Raw genomic sequence first — 17,624 nt, forward strand, 5'->3', positions numbered from 1 at the left:
AGATTTTTGTACTCCTGTCGGCCATTTGATGTGATTTCACCAAGGAATAAATTGTGAATTTCGGGTGTATTTCTTTAACTAAAAAATGATGTGTTAATTTGTTGGTATTCCATATTCCGTTTACTAGATTGTTGTTCCATTTTCTGTTTAGTGACTCGCAGAACTGATGGGTTGTTCTGGGGCTCTGTTTTTCGTTTCTCGGTTTATTATTTTGAACCGTGTATTTCCTGATAACACATGACCATACTGACACCTTTTTTAGCTTCAAATTTTTCTTATTGATATTATAAAAGTAACCAAGAAAATGCTGTCGCTTTTTCACCCACCACCTTCGAACATCGATGTCACCTAAGACGTACCTGGAAGATCAAAAATAGACCCCATCAGCATCGTCGACCTTCTGCCAAGGATTCCACTGCGGTTTAACTTAGTGGGCCGTGAAGCGAAGAAGGTACCAAGTGCATTTTGCACCTCTACTAGTGATTTGAACTGGTGTCCTCTAAAGTGATTGTCCAAGGAATGAAAAAGGTGATAATCGGACGGTGCAATGTATGACGGAAGCAAAAGTGTTTCCCATTCCAATACGTAGAATGGTGTAGTGGGTCATCATAGCCACGTAGGACTTAGCATTTCTGTAACAGTAGGACCCCTTTGCGATTCAGAAGTGCTGGCTCCAGTGTTTTGAGTTTTTTTTTTAAACAGGGCTCAACTACTGACAGTATACAGTTGCATTGATGCTCTGACCAGCTGGTAGCAGTTCCCGTTGCACGATGCCGCGAGAAGTCCACCAAACACACAGGAAGTTCTTCTTTTGGTGCAGTGTTGGTTTCGGCTGTTTTGGAACCGGTTCATGAAATGCTAACCAATGATGATGGTGCCATGGAGCTTCGTACAGGACCCGTTTCTCACACGTCAACACCATGTCCAGAAATGATTCCTTCCTCAGACGAGACAGCAAAGAAATACATATGTCTGCTCGCGTTGCCTTTTGGCCCGGATCAAATCATGTGAGAGCCATCGACCCAACTTGTAGTGCTTCCCAAGTTGATGGAGATACTGTCAAATGATTTCTCCACTCAAACTGAGTTGTAGTCCCAGTTCCTGACATGTTTAGCCACTGTTCGCCTCAATTGCTGTCTGAAGATCTTAATTTTGTACATGTGTTGGTCTTCTGGCACGTAGTGCTCTTCGAGTGTTTCTTCACCGTCTTTAAACGTGTTAAACCACCGCTGTACAGTCCGAGTAGTCACGACACTCTCGCCAAAGGCGTGCCACATCTTCCGCCCCGCTGCAGCGGCGTTTGATCCCAGTTTGAACTCGTACAGCATACACGCCCTTATGACGCTCTGATGCTCTGTCCTTACGCAAGTTCACGGTGTAACTGAACTGCAACAACCAGGTAATATGTTAGAGGAAAGTATATAAATATGGAATACCATTTACTTATTAAGTAATTACTCGTCACCAAAACTGAAAGTATCAGCAAAATATACTTTGAAAGGTAAAGTAGAATGTTTACTACAGCACTATGGAGTTACAATCATCACATGAATAAGACTAAGATAGACATTAATGATTTACTGAAAACATGCGATTTTTTCTGTTTACGTGAATGGGTCTAAATATGGAATACTTGTAATAATCTATTTACAAAACTCACAAATATAACAACATCCTCGGTCATATCCAAAACATTGTACGTGGGACCATAATTCACACATAAAACACATTACTCATTGCTCTTCATGATTATCTTGTGAGAATTTTCCACCGCAAGAGACATTCGGCATCAGGACTATTGGGATAACTTCATCGTCTAGCTGAGAAAAGTCTAAAGACGAGTCTTCGAAATTGATTTCACATTCTTTTGATGAATTGGAGAGCTCTCTCTGTGTCGTTTTAGATGTTTGTTACTTCGTTCACGATATTTTGAGGTAGCTGTGGGCTCATTTGTACTGTTCTCCTTGCCCTATACGTGTATTGTTTATTATCTGGGTTTTCATTTTCTGTTTGTTGTCTGTTGGGTTTCTTTTCTCCTGCTGCTGAAGATCATTCTTATATGGTGAAGATGTCAAAACTGCAGCTAGTTCTGGTTTTCTTCCGATACTACCCAACTGCTTTCTAGGATTTCGAACTGGTATTACTTCCTCACGACTAGTCAGACATTTATTTTTAGACCTCTTCTGTCATATTCTTAGCGTTGTCTTCGTGAAGAACTAATATTTTTTTCCATTAGCAATAAATATTCTACTAATTTAAATTAGCGGATTTTCCAACTCTATAGGTAATACAGTTTTGCGTCCAAGTATTGTTTTGGCAACTTCCTAAAGTATAAAGTGCGGATTTTAATTTACAAACCTAAATAGAGTAGATCTGGGAACATAATATTTGGCCTGTTTTAGGTGTACCATTTACTTACTTCTGACCTAGAAGATGGCTGCTTGCCCATTGTTTCTGATGACACTCTTTCTTTTTGGATGAAGGAATGTATGTATGATACAAAATAAAGAGGAAAAATAAAAGAAAATAGTGAGAGATACAATTATGGAATACTATTCCATTTTTATCACCCCATTGGTATTCCATATTTGTATCCTTGCCTCCTTGGAATGTCACATGATGTAGCAATGTACAAAACACTTCAACTCTTTTCTGCTTTGTATGAAAATGATCGTTGACATTTGTCGAAATTCAGACTGCAAAGTGACAACTATTGAATTTCATTAAGAATAAAATTTACTCCACTGAAAACTTACCTACAGAAAACTCAGTAACCAGAAAAAAGTATCAACAGCTGTATCACACTGGTTCTTTCGTCTAACACTTTCTACTCAGGTGTGGCGTAATATCCGTAGCTCTATAACAGTCTGCACCTATCACCCCACGCGGCAGCACCATATATCCGCTATAGGTCGGTATTCCATATTAATAGTACTATTCTATATTTGTATCCTTTACTCTATATATACCACAGCAACAACTGACCTTTGCCTTATCTGTACTCGCATTCAACTCAAGATGTGAAGGCCAATGGAACACAGACCTCCACAAAAGCGACAGAACTTTCTTGGATACCTTATATTTCCACTTGAATGATTATTGTTGGTATTACTTCTTATTTTCTTATTATTTTTCCGTTATTCCCTATTTCTTTGTTGACCATTAATCCAGTCGCCTCTTCTAGTTCTAAATTGGGAACCCCTCATGGCATTTTGCGCAACTAACAGAGTTCCGCCATTTGGTTGGCAATCCTGATAATATCAGATGAATTATTTGCCGGAGATTGGCTAGAGTTGATAGGGGTGAAAAGGATTGTGACGATTGTACTTGCTGAGGGGTGGCAAATTGGTGTTTGATTTTAAGGAACACTCTGTAATGGAGGTGCGGAAGAGAACATTTGCATAGGCAGCGTTTGTTGGTAATTTTGGGAAGTGTACCAATTTGGAGGATGATTATAAACGGTAGGGTTTGGTTGTTTACCATAGATGGATGAAGAGGAGCTAGCAACAGCAGGTGAATTTGATTCACTAATAAACATAGGTAGTGTATTAGAAAGTTGACCATAAAAGGACTAAATCGCTTATGATAATTTCATCTATTTTCTCTCTCTCTCTCTTTTTTTTTTTTTTTTTTTTTTTTTTTTTGTTATAAGATCGTGTGGGGTCTCTAATGAATGAAGATGATCCTGTAGTAATTGCATCATCTGAAAGGTCTCTTAATACGATTTTCTGCATAATTTTTTTCTTTAGTCCTAAGGATATGAATTTTCTGTTCCTTGGTCGCCTATGGCATCACTGTCTTATTTCTCGTAATTTTCATAACAGATTCATTGGCTCATTTTTAACCTATTGTAACATTTCAAATTCCGTCACGTAGAACGGTAACAGGATGACAACGTTATCAATTTATTCTTTAGTTGTTCATATGTAAGACTATCCGATTGATTTTGAGTCTTTAACTGAAGAACTATATCTCAATCAACGTTCTGTAAATACATGGGAAGTGACTCATTCTTTTTCTACGCAGTCCACGACTGAAATAATGCCAGATGATCAAATAACATAAAGAAACGATCAGGATCTTCGGTAGTGTCCGGAATATTTCGTTAAATGTGGGATGTTAAATGACGGTCCAGAATCCTGTTCGACCATGTTTACTATATTGCCTGCATAAATATTTTTGACTGATTTAGTCTGTGGGATATGGTAAGGACGGGGCAGATGGACGGTGGGGGCAGACGGACAGGAGTTAAGAAATATAGTAATAGGAAATATGCTAACCTGGCAACAGTGAGTTGAGTCGTGTGTGGTGTTTGGTTATAATTCGTGCTTCACATCGCAGAAGTAGAATTCACTGAATATCGTATGTGTACAGCACTATTGCGAAGAAATCGGCAACAATTGCACAGAAGTAAGTGTCCCAAAACGTGATTTCTAGAAACTCAACTTCAAAAATTAAATATTTGACAAGGAAGGAAAATTGCTAAACATTCGCGGGAAGAGCAGCAGACAATAGATGGATAATCACACGCATCACTAGAGTAAATGAATGTTGTTTGCCGTCTATTGAGTAGGGTCACAAATATTTGAAACCAATGTGTGTGCGGGGCAGACGGACACGCAATTAGCGGGGTAAACGGACAGTGACATAAATGGTTAGTATGAAGTAGAAAAACTATTTCTGTGTATGTATATTACTTAAGAAGTTTGTTATTACAGTAAACCCGCGTTAACACGAATTCCAAGGGTCTGAAAAATCAGGAGTTCGTGTTAAAAGAATTCGTGTTAACCGGAGTCCCAAATTTTATTATTCGAATACATTTTCTCCATACATTTGCACTACAGTATACAGACTATACATACCACTACAGTATATTATGTATGTCATAGAAAACACTAGAGATGGTATCGAGACGAGACTGAGTAGTTTCGGTCTCGTTTCGGTTCCAAATTCGAGACGAGACCAAGACTATTCTCTGTCTTGATACCATCCACAGAATTGTATCGGTCTCGTCCCGATTTCGAAAAGCACTCCTCGGTCTCAAATTCGAGTTAAGATCGAGTTCGAGACTAGTTTCGGTCTCGGTACCATCCTCTGAAAAATGGAAACACTACAGTAAGTTTATTAGCCTATCTTCAAAGATTAAAAAAAAAAAAGCTTCCACGCAGAAAATCCAGGTCAAGTTATAAAATTGATAACTCCGCTTGCAGGGTGAGTACCGCTAGTAACGGAAAGGTATTTATGATTGCTGTCACCAGTTTGGAGTTACAGGGGAGAGATATTTTGTCTCAAGCTGTCGCCAGCTCGTCTGCCAAGCACCTGCATGTTCAGCGCTTGACGGAGGACAGAATCAACACCTCATAAGAGGAAAGATATCTGTTTGTTTTTTCTCTTATTTACAAGGCAATTTTCGTCTGTATAAATACTGTATAACAAAAGCTGGTCTGGAGTGAAATATGAAATAAGAAACATGATCTAAAAAAAAACAAAGGATTGAAAGTTCGTGTTAAATCAAAACCTTTACTGACTCAAGGAACTAAAAATTAGTTCGTAATTCGTGCTAACCGAAATTCGTGTTAACCGATAAAACTTCCTATAAGATAACGTACAGCGATGCCGGGACCGAAATTTTGTTCGTCCTAACCGAGTGTTCGGCTTAAGCGAGTTCGTGTTAACGAGGTTATACTGTAGTACTACCATTTCTTCCAAAGATGGTACGTTATCGATCTCGCACAATACACAGATGCAAATAGGAAAATGAGTCCATAGCCGCTGCTGTTAGAGCCGTACGTGATGACAAGATGCCTCTATCAACTGTTTCGACAACTTTCAATGTCCCTCGTAATACACTACGACGACGCGTTATGTCATCGCACAGAATCCGAAAGTTTGGAAATCATACAACATTCTCAGCACAGCAGAAAATGAATTAGAAAGCATCTACTTGCCTTGGACGAAATGGGATTTGGGTTAACTCTACGCGAATTACAAAGTTGTCGTACAACTTTGCTGTTGAGGACAAATACAAACACATATTCAATAATGATGCAAAAATGGCTGGTAAAGATTGGGAGCATGGTTTCGTACAACGTCACAAAACACTTAGTACGCGTGTAGCGCAATCATTGTCCTATGCTGCAGCTAGAAGTTTAACTCGTTCAAACGATATCTCGAGGGAGAAGATTGGGTAATGTGTACAGGTTGTTTTTTCTGGTTCCATGTATAATGTGATCCAAATGGTCGTGATGCACACTTTGTACTCATTCATTGTAACAGTGTTAGTAGTTTATAAACTAACTGTAACTGTCCGTTTGCCCCACCCCATGGGGCATATGGACATCTTGCACCCTTGTATACTAATTGTTCAATATATCATTGACTAATTGACAAACTGATTTCTTTGTTATACTTTTACTTTGTACAAAGCTTACTGGTTTGTAAGAAATATCTTGAGTTCTATTCGATCATTCGTATTCATAGAAGCAACAGAAAACTGCTTAGCATGTCTGTTTGCCCCGTCTGTACCATATAGTTCTAGCAGTTAATTTAATTTATATGTTTTAAGAGAAAAGGAACAAATACCTAGTATATAACATGAACCTAATATCTTCTAAGTCCACTTTCCGGTTAGTGAAAAGAGATTCCTGTAGGTGAGTGTTCAATTCAATCCGTCCGGATTGAGTCCGACGCTCCTACCACATAAAATTACCTTGATGATAAGGTACCAGGTAAGGTTCTAACAAGTACACAGGATTCAGTTTCCCCCCACAATTTTATTTTAATTATAAAATACTTTGCAGGGCCGGATCCAGGATATTCTGACGGAGGGTACACCGATAACTACCAGTACATTTAAATTTTTGAATTTTTTAAATGTCTTTAGGCATCTATGGTGTGAATTGGGACACTTAGCCCTGGAAATACTAAATGTCTGTTCTCCGTAAATCCCTTTCTTTCAACCTTTAGAAAATTGACTCAAACTATTGCTTTTGCAAAACTCCGCCTTTTTTAAAGCCTTAAATAAAAATTTTAGCCCCGCATGACAGCAGAAATTTTTTAGAAAGTGTTGCTATTTTCACTGCTAGCTTCTCACTTTAGAAAGTGAATATTTACAGCGGAGGGGGTGCATATACACTGGTGCACCGGCACCGCTCTAAATCTGGCCCTGGGTTTTTACTAAAATGTACTGCAATGAAGTGCAAGGTATTAAAAGTTAGCAAAAACATTTATCCCTATATGCTGAAACACAACTTTGTTGGATAACTAGGTACACTACACCTTGAAATATACATCTTAATTTTGATCTCGACAGAATCTGAAATACGTTAAGAACTTTAAACTTGAGGAACTCAACAGAAATTTGACGTCCCATGGCTACAAAATTGTTACAAACTGACTAAAGCAGCAATAAGTTCAGGGAGTGGCTCACTGAACCAGCCTCTGTTTCCCAATTTGTCTATAAATCACCATAACTAATTACATTATGACTACTAGCCGAATTGTGATCAAAAGATATTTTTCCTTTGCATATTGTAAGGTTCCGCACCCCTTCATATCATGCGATAACCATGTGTGTACTACACGTGTTGACAGTAAACAAATACAACGCAGACGACAGTACCGAAGAGGAGTCGCCCACACTCGCCAGCAGTCGGCAGGACCGAGATCACCGAAGGCAGCCGACATTTTAGGATAAAAGACAGGAGCACGCCTCAACAAGCATCAATCTATCCAGATTGATCAAACCACCTAAAGCCCTAAGGTGCCCGGCCATTGGGTTCCCTTTTCTCTCTCACGACGCCAGGTCACCGAGAGAGACACCTAATCACACAAAACTTATCCCCTCTCACGACGCCCGGTCAAAGAGAGGAACCTCACTTACAAAAGCCCTACGAAGCCTGGTCATTGAGTTCCTTCCACTTTCTTACCTAAAATTATTAGAGGAACTACTTATTGTAATATATTTCTGTATTTAAGAAGATCTTTTATAATAAAAGGTGATGGGAAAGTCCAAATTCCCATGTACGATAATTGCTCTACCGTACATAAACTGAGAGAATTTTACAATATATTTCAGGAAGAACAAGTAACGTCAACGTTTCATTAGCAAATGTAGCAACGTATCAAGTGTAATATATAAATACCAAAAATAATCTGCTTTGCTTGCTAGAACCTATTTTTGGCGGAAGCCCCTACATCACTTTTTTTTTTTTATAAGGTTTTTGAATATTTTTGTAGGTTTTAGAAAACGTTTGTTGTTATACAGACATGTTTGTTCTGATTGATGGGAATAAAATTTTATTACGAAGAATATGGTCTGCAGAGCCCTTTCTAGAGTATCTGATATTAGTTGTTGTGGTTGATTTGAGTTTAGCATCCTGTTCAGCAGTGAAGCTATATGAGATATGGATTTACAGCTTAACGTGGGATCTGAACCATACGACCTCCAGTCGGGAAATAAACTCCGTTTTTAGATAAAACTATCTGACCACAGACAATTCTTTTCCCGTTTTGGTTGGAACAAACGTCGTACTGTACTTGGTATTGGAAAGCAGTGATGAAACTGGTTACGAATTTTGCGACCTGGAAGCAGCCAGACCCGTGATCCGGTATGACCTAAGCAAACCTGGAGACCACGAAACATCGTCATGCACGTGAAGGAAGAATTTGTATGAGACGGTTAATATAATTCTGTCCCTTCTTGCTGGTCTAGTGGCTAGCACGTGCACCTTTGGTGAACGTAGTCTCGGGTAGATTCCCGTTAGGAGATCACTAGTTCGAGGTAGATGTTAACTATGTTTAAAAACATATTTTAAACGGTTTAGCGATTTTTCGTTATGATAGACAAGATCTTTTTCATTTGTGCAATAGAGATATAGATTAATAATATTGGTGTTGTATGCGTAAGTTATTTGAGGCTTCTAGTATCAAAATCCGCCCCATCCATTTCGCTTAGTTTCGAGTAATCTCGCGAAACGTGCAGTGAAGCTCTATGTACACGCGTACAAAGTCCCATATTTGAACTAGTTTTTTAGTATGAAATATTAAGCTTTTAAACAAAATTCTGTCTCCATGGAATTTCTTTAGATCAAACATATAACAAACGACATATAACTCAATTTCGGTTTTTTAAAAAAAATGATTTAGTGGCTTTTGATACTATAGCCCTATAGGTGCCTCATTTATCGATATCAAAAATGAGTGTTTAATGGAATGGAGATCAATGTTGAAAATTCGAAAATCATAAAAGTATCGCGTGGGAACACTCCTTTAAGGGTCTCAGTAAAACAAAGAGAATTTAAAGAGATCGATAATTTTAAGTATCTAGGAAGTATTTCGACGAGAGATGCTTTTAAGAGGAAAAGGGGGCAAGTTCCAAATACTTATATTAAACCACTTCTGTACTGGAACTACCCATGAAGTTTATGAAATGTCACAAACAAATTCTTGCAGAACATCCATTTCACATGGTTTTCGAGAAAAAGGTAACGATTATTTTTAAAAAATGTGATTACTTTTAAAATCCTACATGAAAATAAAATGAAAAAGATTTGCTTTTAAGGAGAGAAAGGGCCAAGTTCTAATCCACTTCTGTACTGGAACTAACCATGAAGTCCCACGGTTATGTCGGCTAGACTAAAGGAGACGGTGATGATTAGAAATGAATGCAATGGTGGAATTAGGAAAGCGAAAGAATACCCGAAAAAACTCACGAACACGGTGTTTGTCTTTCAGAAAGCTAATTTGGCGTGAGCTGGAATCGAACCAGGGACCCAATGCACCAGAGGCGAACGCTCTACCATTGAGCCACGGTACTCCCCTGCTCCTAGATAACTTGAAGCTGCGAATATAGAATGCGCTGACCACAAGATTGTACTTACGCTGTTTTTGCGTTTTTATTGGTTTGCTATTTGCTTATAGCTTATTCATTAGAATTAAGGTAGACACATCGTTTATCAAACGCACGCGAATACTAATAAACGCACAGATTTAATCGTGCTTTTCGTCACTGCCGTATTTGGCGCCACAGTCGACTGTTTCTAAGCAACACGTCAACAGTCAGGTGCTCACATATCGTGAGGTACGCGTTTCCACTACAGTAATGTAAAGTAGGTGAATAGGTGAATGTGGTGTGCTTGGCGCAGAAACACAGGGTAAGTATTCAATATTTTTCTTTTGTTTTTTATTGACGTCTTGTCACGTGTTTTCCTTTCCTTTTCATTTTAAGAATGATAATGTCTTTTGATGACATTAAGTTTTCTTTTTGATATATGATTCGGATGTTTGCTTCTTACTTCATTTACAACAAACATATAAAAATACAAGTGTACTAAGCGGATTGCAATATTTTTTTAAAAAACAAATTGATAACAGAGGCTATTAGATTAAACAACTTCATGATTTTGTTCTTACTGCCTACATACTTACACAGCCGCGGCGGTATAACAGGTAAGGACTGCACACTACGAACTGGACGGGGCGGGTTCGATCTCCGCTAAAGCAGGATTATTTCTCCAGATATCCTTTTTCCAATCCAGCTCATACTTACGTCAAGTGTATAATATGGGTGCCTGAGGAAATATAAAGGCGCTGGAGCATATTGATGATTTGATTTGATTTTGAGTTTAACTTCCCTTTCAGCAGCGAGGCTATATGAGACAGGACCTACTGATTAACGTAGAATCCGAACCACATGAGCTCCCATTGGGAATCAAACCCGGGTCTCCCATGCCAAAGGTGCGTACGCTAACCGCTTAGCCATGGAGGAGCTCATAGGAGCATGTTGGTGACTACTTCGCCGCCGCCTTTACTACTTTTAGTTCAATGTTATGGTTATACTCATAGTAAGGACATATTAACGCATTGGGCAATATGACCCGGGGCGGCAATTTTTTCGGACTATTTTTTTCTTATGCTTTAATTCATGAAATTTCAAAATGTATTATGCGTGTATATACGGCCCTGCGTAGCGTACTCGCTAACGCTTTCGTATTTGGTGAGAGCGGTCCCGGGCTTGATTCCCGGTGGTTTTGGAGCCGGTCAAGAAAAAAGTGTAAAAGGTTTTTCAGGCCAGTCATTCTGAGTGAGGTTTTTCTGGGATTTCCTCACTCACACCAGGCAAATGCCTGAATAGTACCTAACATGTAGGTCCCAGGCCGCTTCCTTCCTTCCCTTTCCTCGGATAGTCTGATCGCCGAAGAACGTCATTCCTACGTGACGGGCTAACATTGACATAAATGCCGAAAGCACAGACATCTAATTCCTAATCATAATGCGTGCGTATACGAATGACATCGGGAATTTAACATTTGTAAATAACCAAGTAAGAAAAACTTGTTTGGTTAGAAAGAAGTAATTAACATTGTAATTATGAATTTATGTTTATTATTTGTACTATTCTGTTGCTAACACTATCTTTTCTGGTCGTTGTTTCGACCCAATGTTAATTAACTTTTTCCGAAATTACCTACAGTTTTAAAGCTTAACTCCCAGCCAGCAACACAAGAAATTTATGACTTATATATATATATATATATATATATATATATATATATATATATATATATATATATATATATATATATATATATATATATATATATATATATATATATATATACTGTTGTGACAAACTTGTATTTATTATTCTTGAGCTTGACTGATCTTATCAGCGAAGTGCTACAGGTATGATCGGCAATAATTTTTTTTTTTATACTGGTAGTAATAGATTTAAAGTTAGCATCGTCATTTCAGATTCTGCTTGAGGATTGCAAGATTCTCCACCGTCATAAATCTCACGTTTTTACATTAGTATATTGATATATTTATTAATATATATATGTACTATTCAAATTCAAGAGAAGCAATTGCCTTCTGCCCTTCACAAATTACGCCCCTGTTTGGGGGACTCTTAAGAATGACCCGAGATGACAAAAATCTTAACGGTTCCCTGACTCCGAAGCTGAGGTAGATGATGATAATTATGGACAAAATATTGGGATGAAGACAGTGGGGAAAACCCCGAGAAAACCAACCAACACACACACGGCATGGGCCGGGCTTGGACCGATTAATTGAAGTTCGTTTATCATTATTGATTTTTGTTATATAATAATTGAATAAAACCAAACGTTGAAATCTGTTGATGTTGCTTAGCCGCGATTTGCTTATCGGGCCGGACTCGGGTCAAGAATTTTTAAAACTTACCGAACCGGGCTCGGGTCAAAAATCTTAAAAATTTTCTGGGCCTAGGTACATTCGGGCTGGATTGGGCTTGAGCCGAAAAATTCGTCTCTAACACACGATTTGTTCACCACTTTTCGTGGACTAGAATTAAACCAGGGATTACTCGTACCAGACAGAGATGAGTATTCTGAAACTAAGTCATCGCGGCTTCACGTCATCTCCTATGTCAATGTGTAGTCAGTGCAGTGAGACTTATCTTCAGCCAAATGTTGAATCTCACGTGATCTGTGCCAAATGGAGCCACGATTTGCCTTTTTACCTACATAATATGTATAGTACAAATGGGAAGTACTAACTTTTTTTCTAAAGTTAGTTTCTCCATTCGCACGAATTTTGTGAAAGTCACCACACATTTGTCCTTCCGAAACAAAAAGCATAACATGTAGAATTCTGCAGGGTGTTTCAAAACAACACCCACAACGTTTGGGAGGTGATTCCTGACACCAAGATAAGACGAAAAGTATACACCTGGGTGCACAAATGCTTCCTTTCGGAGTTATAGGCTGCCGAAAACGTGAAAAACTGAATTTTGAAGATCCATAGCTCCAAAACTATGAGACTACCGTAGTCGGATCAAGACTTCACTAAGGTACTAATGCGTGCGCTATCCAAAAATACACGTTTCAGAATCCTAAGATACTCACGTAACAATTTTTGTAGAGGGAGTTTGGCTACGGGGATATAATTTGAAGTAGTCACCAACTACCGCTATACAAATTATTGTGGAAGTTCCGCAGGATTCTGAAACATGGATATTTGGATAGGGCACATACTAGTTACTAAGTGAAGTCTTGACCCGACTGTGGTAGGTCCCATAGTATTGGAGCTATGAACCTTTACAGATCATCTTTTCATATTTTCGGCATCCTATAACTCCGAAATGAAGCACTTGTGCACCCAGGTTGGTCTATACTTTTTGTCTTATCTCGGTGTCGGAAATCATCTCTCAAACGTTGTCGGTATTATTTTGAAACGCCCTCTATATGCGTAAAGAAACATGTGTATCACCATCAGCTAAAACAACAGGTACAAATGCGTTAGTTAACAGTGTAGTTTGTTACGTATATACAGTACATAAGTAAATAACGATTTCTCTTTCACACACACACACACACAAAACTTCGTTATTATTAGCAACAAATGACGCGCTTCTTAGCGCAAGAGAAGTTCGTTTTCCTCGATTTTGTCAAAAACTACGCATTAGAATTTACTTTCAAACCTGTTATTTTAATCAGCTCAATATGTGATCTATCGACTGATACAGGCTATCTGTAATTTTTGGACAAAATTTGGTCACAATTAAGAGCTTAAATAAGTGTGTATTTCAATGTCGGTTTCACTTCAATACATGTTTTGAATCTTATACAGCATCAAGTTTTAGATTTACAAAAAAAAAAAAAGTTTATCTACATTTTTTTTTGAAAACTACGCATGAGGATATACATTCATTCATTTTATTTGTTCAGCTCAATAAGTTGTATCGATTGGTACAGCATATGAGTGGCGTATCGAAGGAGGGTAATGGATATTCAATCTTTCATACACAAGCACTATTGAAACGGAAAAGATGTCAGTTTTCTTAAATCTTGGAACTGCAAGAATCTGTGTGTAGAAGCCGAATTAACAAATGATGATACATCACTTCCAAATGTTTAGGATGTGTGAACGGGATTCTATTGAAATTACAGATATCCTTAGTTGTAGATGTTATTTCTAGCGATTTGAGTGTTTATCTACCCTACAAAGTTAATCAAAGCTGGAAGAACACGTATAAAATATTCTTTGAAGCACCATGCCACAATCGCAGAAATATATAGTGATTACATGACTACTGAGATCTTGTATTTGAAATCTAAACATGAAAGATTTGGACAGACACGTTTATGTGGATAGGGACAATACCAGAGAAAGAAATGAACTGTGTATTCTACGAAAAACAATAGAAAAGAGATTATTTATTTATTTATTTATTTATTATTATTATTATTATTATTATTATTATTATTATTATTATTATTATTATTATTATTATTATTATTATTATTATTATACCTGTGGCATGTTTCCTTCCATCGCATATTTCTGGCAACTCCTATGTAATATATGTCTCATCTTTGGACAGCTTTTCCCGTTAATTGCTACCTATAAGAATTTCGAATCATGCTACATCGTTCTGCTTCTTTATGAGTCAAATAGGTGGTGATAAAAGCACTAAAACAGAATATTTTAAGTAGTAATTATTTCAGTGTGTGATCCCGGGATGGAGAAATTCCCCTATGAGGCTATGGGATTTTTTCTCTGAACCATACCTCCGATTCTTCCAATATGGATTACCAGTATTATTATAGTAATACTCTTCACCCCCAACGAATTAAAAGTCTTTTCCTCCAGAGGGCGGGGATAATCCCTTCTTTCAGCAACATCTACGACTTGCTGTTAGGAAGATGTGTCCAGATCTATTGCATAATGCAATCATACTGCACGATGATGTATAGCCACAGCAGGTAGCATATGTACGGGACCTACTGGGCTGATAGGGACGGGAAGAGTTGGAGCACCCAGCGTATTAATCAGATTTGTCACTATGATTTTGACCTCATCCACACTGTGTGGTTGACAATATACGACCTATCTGGACATTGAAAATGCTGTGTGCGAACAGATCAACCGCTTGAGGTGTGGCGCAGTGGATGATGCTGCCGATGATATTCGACTCTTCCACATTAATAGCAGTGTGCTGTGAACAATGCGGTAGATTACCGTACTCTGAGCGTTTATCACAATCAGACAGATTTTTGTAACATCGATGGCAGTGTTCTTTGGACAGTGCCGGAGATTATTTTAAGGGTGTTCATAATGGGCCGAATTTTGCTTCATATGCATTAATATATGTGTATGTCTCAGGGCTGCTTTTTTTTTTTTTTTAATGCTTCCTATCAACAAATATCGATTATGGATACTCTTTCAGTTGTATTAACACAGTTTGATGTGTCCTTCGACTGTCGAAATACTGCTGAGTTGACGTGGCTTACTCCCCAACCTTCATACATTAAGTTGCCCACTGTAACAAGTATCATTAATAGTGAAAATCGTCTTATATTTGAAAATTGCCTCTGGAGCCTATTTGTCAGAACATCCATCTCCAGAGATAATGTGGAGAGAAAAAAGAGAAAATTACATAATTTCTATAAAACCTACTTGATTCACTAAACAGCTACACGAATGAGAATAGTCGCTTTACAAGACAGGGGGTAAGGAGGATCTAAAAAAACCTAGACATTTAAAAATATCCTAGAAGGGCAGAAACATGATTAAAATTGCTAATAGGTCTATATTAATATTATTTCTCTCTCATTTCTTGTATTTTAGAATACTTATTTGAGCACAATAACCCCACCATACAGAATTACGAGATACAGGGAACATAGAAATATCTCCCTTTCAAGATCTAAGTTTGAAAAAAAAAAAGTTTTTCTACCAGAACTTCAACTCGCGACACTTCTTCTTTTGCTTGTAACTCCAATACTCTACAGCTGCGCTAAATGCAATTACTTTACATTAACTAAAAAAATTGATATACCTGGAAGGTAATGCTGGATTGTCAGATTTCAAATAAGGGCGAGGCGAAAGTCCAGCACTGCCCTTTTATTTTTGAAATGGCTTGAACAAAGATGACGAAACCTTAGGTGTAGATAATTGAAGCGGGTACTCACAAGATGTGCCATTTGGCATCATGGCGGCCATCATGAAATCCGCCATTTTGAATTCAAGTTAATATTTCAAATAGGAAGTTGCTCATGCGACACATGATTTTAGGCTAGAATTTCACTACAAATACGAATCTGAAGTTATTTTTAACCTAACTTTAATCAGCAATGAAATTTTGTGAAGTAAATTGCATGTGGGATCTTACAAGATATGCTTTATGTCTTTCCTGTTGCGTGGTACACATAATCCCAGTCCTGGTGGATACGTAATAACACTTCTGACGTCACAGAGTCACAAACTTGTCTGATTCGTTGAGTTGTTGGAGATCAATGATTTTTTTCTTGATAAACAAATGCTTTGAGATGGGCCCCCCGTCTAAGGACGTCACATCATTGTAAACGAAAATATACATAAATCTTGCAGAAAATCTGTATGCACTTGAAATTGTACACAAAATGTTTGCTGCTTATGCTTTTCAAACAATATTGTTACCTACCTCGAACGTAGATTCTAGATTTTTCTCGGCGTACAACAATGTGATGACAGTGAGAAAGCAAAAATCTCTTAGAACAAAATGTTGAAGCACTAACAATTTTGCCCTTCGAGAAGCGAGGCCAGAAAAGAAACTGCATATACAGTGCGAAGTGAAACACAAAAATGTATCAATCTGAATCTTTTATATATATTTGTGCTTGTGAATGATTCCTTGAGGATAGGGGAGAGAATATATATTTGTAAGTCATTTGCACAAATTGTTAAATTATATTCTGTGCAAGTGAAAAGTTTAAACCTTGAAGTAACAAAATTTCCTGTAAGTTTCAACACAAATATCTCGTCGTATTTAGTTTCTGAGTGTCATAACATGATGTTATAACGTGTTACTTTACCTGAGTAATAAATATTATGTACACTGTAGTAAAAGAAAATTGGGTAGTTGTTTAAGGAACCACTATCCATTTAGCATACATTTTATATTACTGTTCATAATGGAGTAGTGGTTACTTAACCACATTTGCCGGTATTTTTGTTTGTGAAATTTATTTTAGATATTTTGTTTAAATCTGTTTTTTTTTTCTATCAAGTAATACGAATACAATTAAATACAGAAATTAACATTTTAAAAGATTCTTTTAACTCGGCATACAATTATCTCACAATCTACACACACACACACACACACACACATATATATATATATTATATATATATATATATATATATATATATATATATATATATTAATATATATACTATATATATCTCAAGTTATGAATAAAACCAATCTCTTCAAACTAATGAAGTAACTACATAAGAAATGAGAGGGTGAACAAAAAGAAGAGGAAAGATAAGGACAAGATAAGGGCCAGATCATAAGATTTATCTCCTTGTAAATTTTAGAGTGATTTGGTCCTCTAGATCACCCCTTTCTACAGACTTGGTTGAACATAAACAATAAATTCATTAAATCTATCCTATAATATAGGTTACCGGGTCATGATAAAGGCCTAGTGTTTTAGCTCCTATTTACATTCATAAGACAATTTTTAGGAGAGGCTAAGTAATCACGTGTCTTTATTCCTAGCCCACCCTTGTTACTCCCCTATATCAATAACAAAAATAAGGGATAAATATGATCGCAGGGGGACACCGTTCTTCTTTTTCTCCATAGC

The 17,624-nt window shown here is 37.4% G+C and overlaps 1 protein-coding gene across 1 annotated transcript in view; it reads left to right on the forward strand.

Moving 5' to 3' along the window:
- The first annotated feature begins 10,044 nt into the window (after positions 1-10,044).
- iav (transient receptor potential cation channel subfamily V iav) overlaps positions 10,045-17,624 on the forward strand; it is a 228,609-nt gene continuing 221,029 nt past the window's right edge. Inside the window, exon 1 of the mRNA XM_081742805.1 lies at positions 10,045-10,154. The gene's annotated coding sequence lies outside the window, so the exon portion shown is untranslated. The remainder of the gene's footprint in view (positions 10,155-17,624) is intronic.

The sequence above is a fragment of the Thermobia domestica genome, chromosome 16 (genome assembly GCF_964235325.1).
Source record: "Thermobia domestica chromosome 16, izTheDome1.hap1.1, whole genome shotgun sequence".
Taxonomy (NCBI): Eukaryota; Metazoa; Arthropoda; class Insecta; order Zygentoma; family Lepismatidae; genus Thermobia; species Thermobia domestica.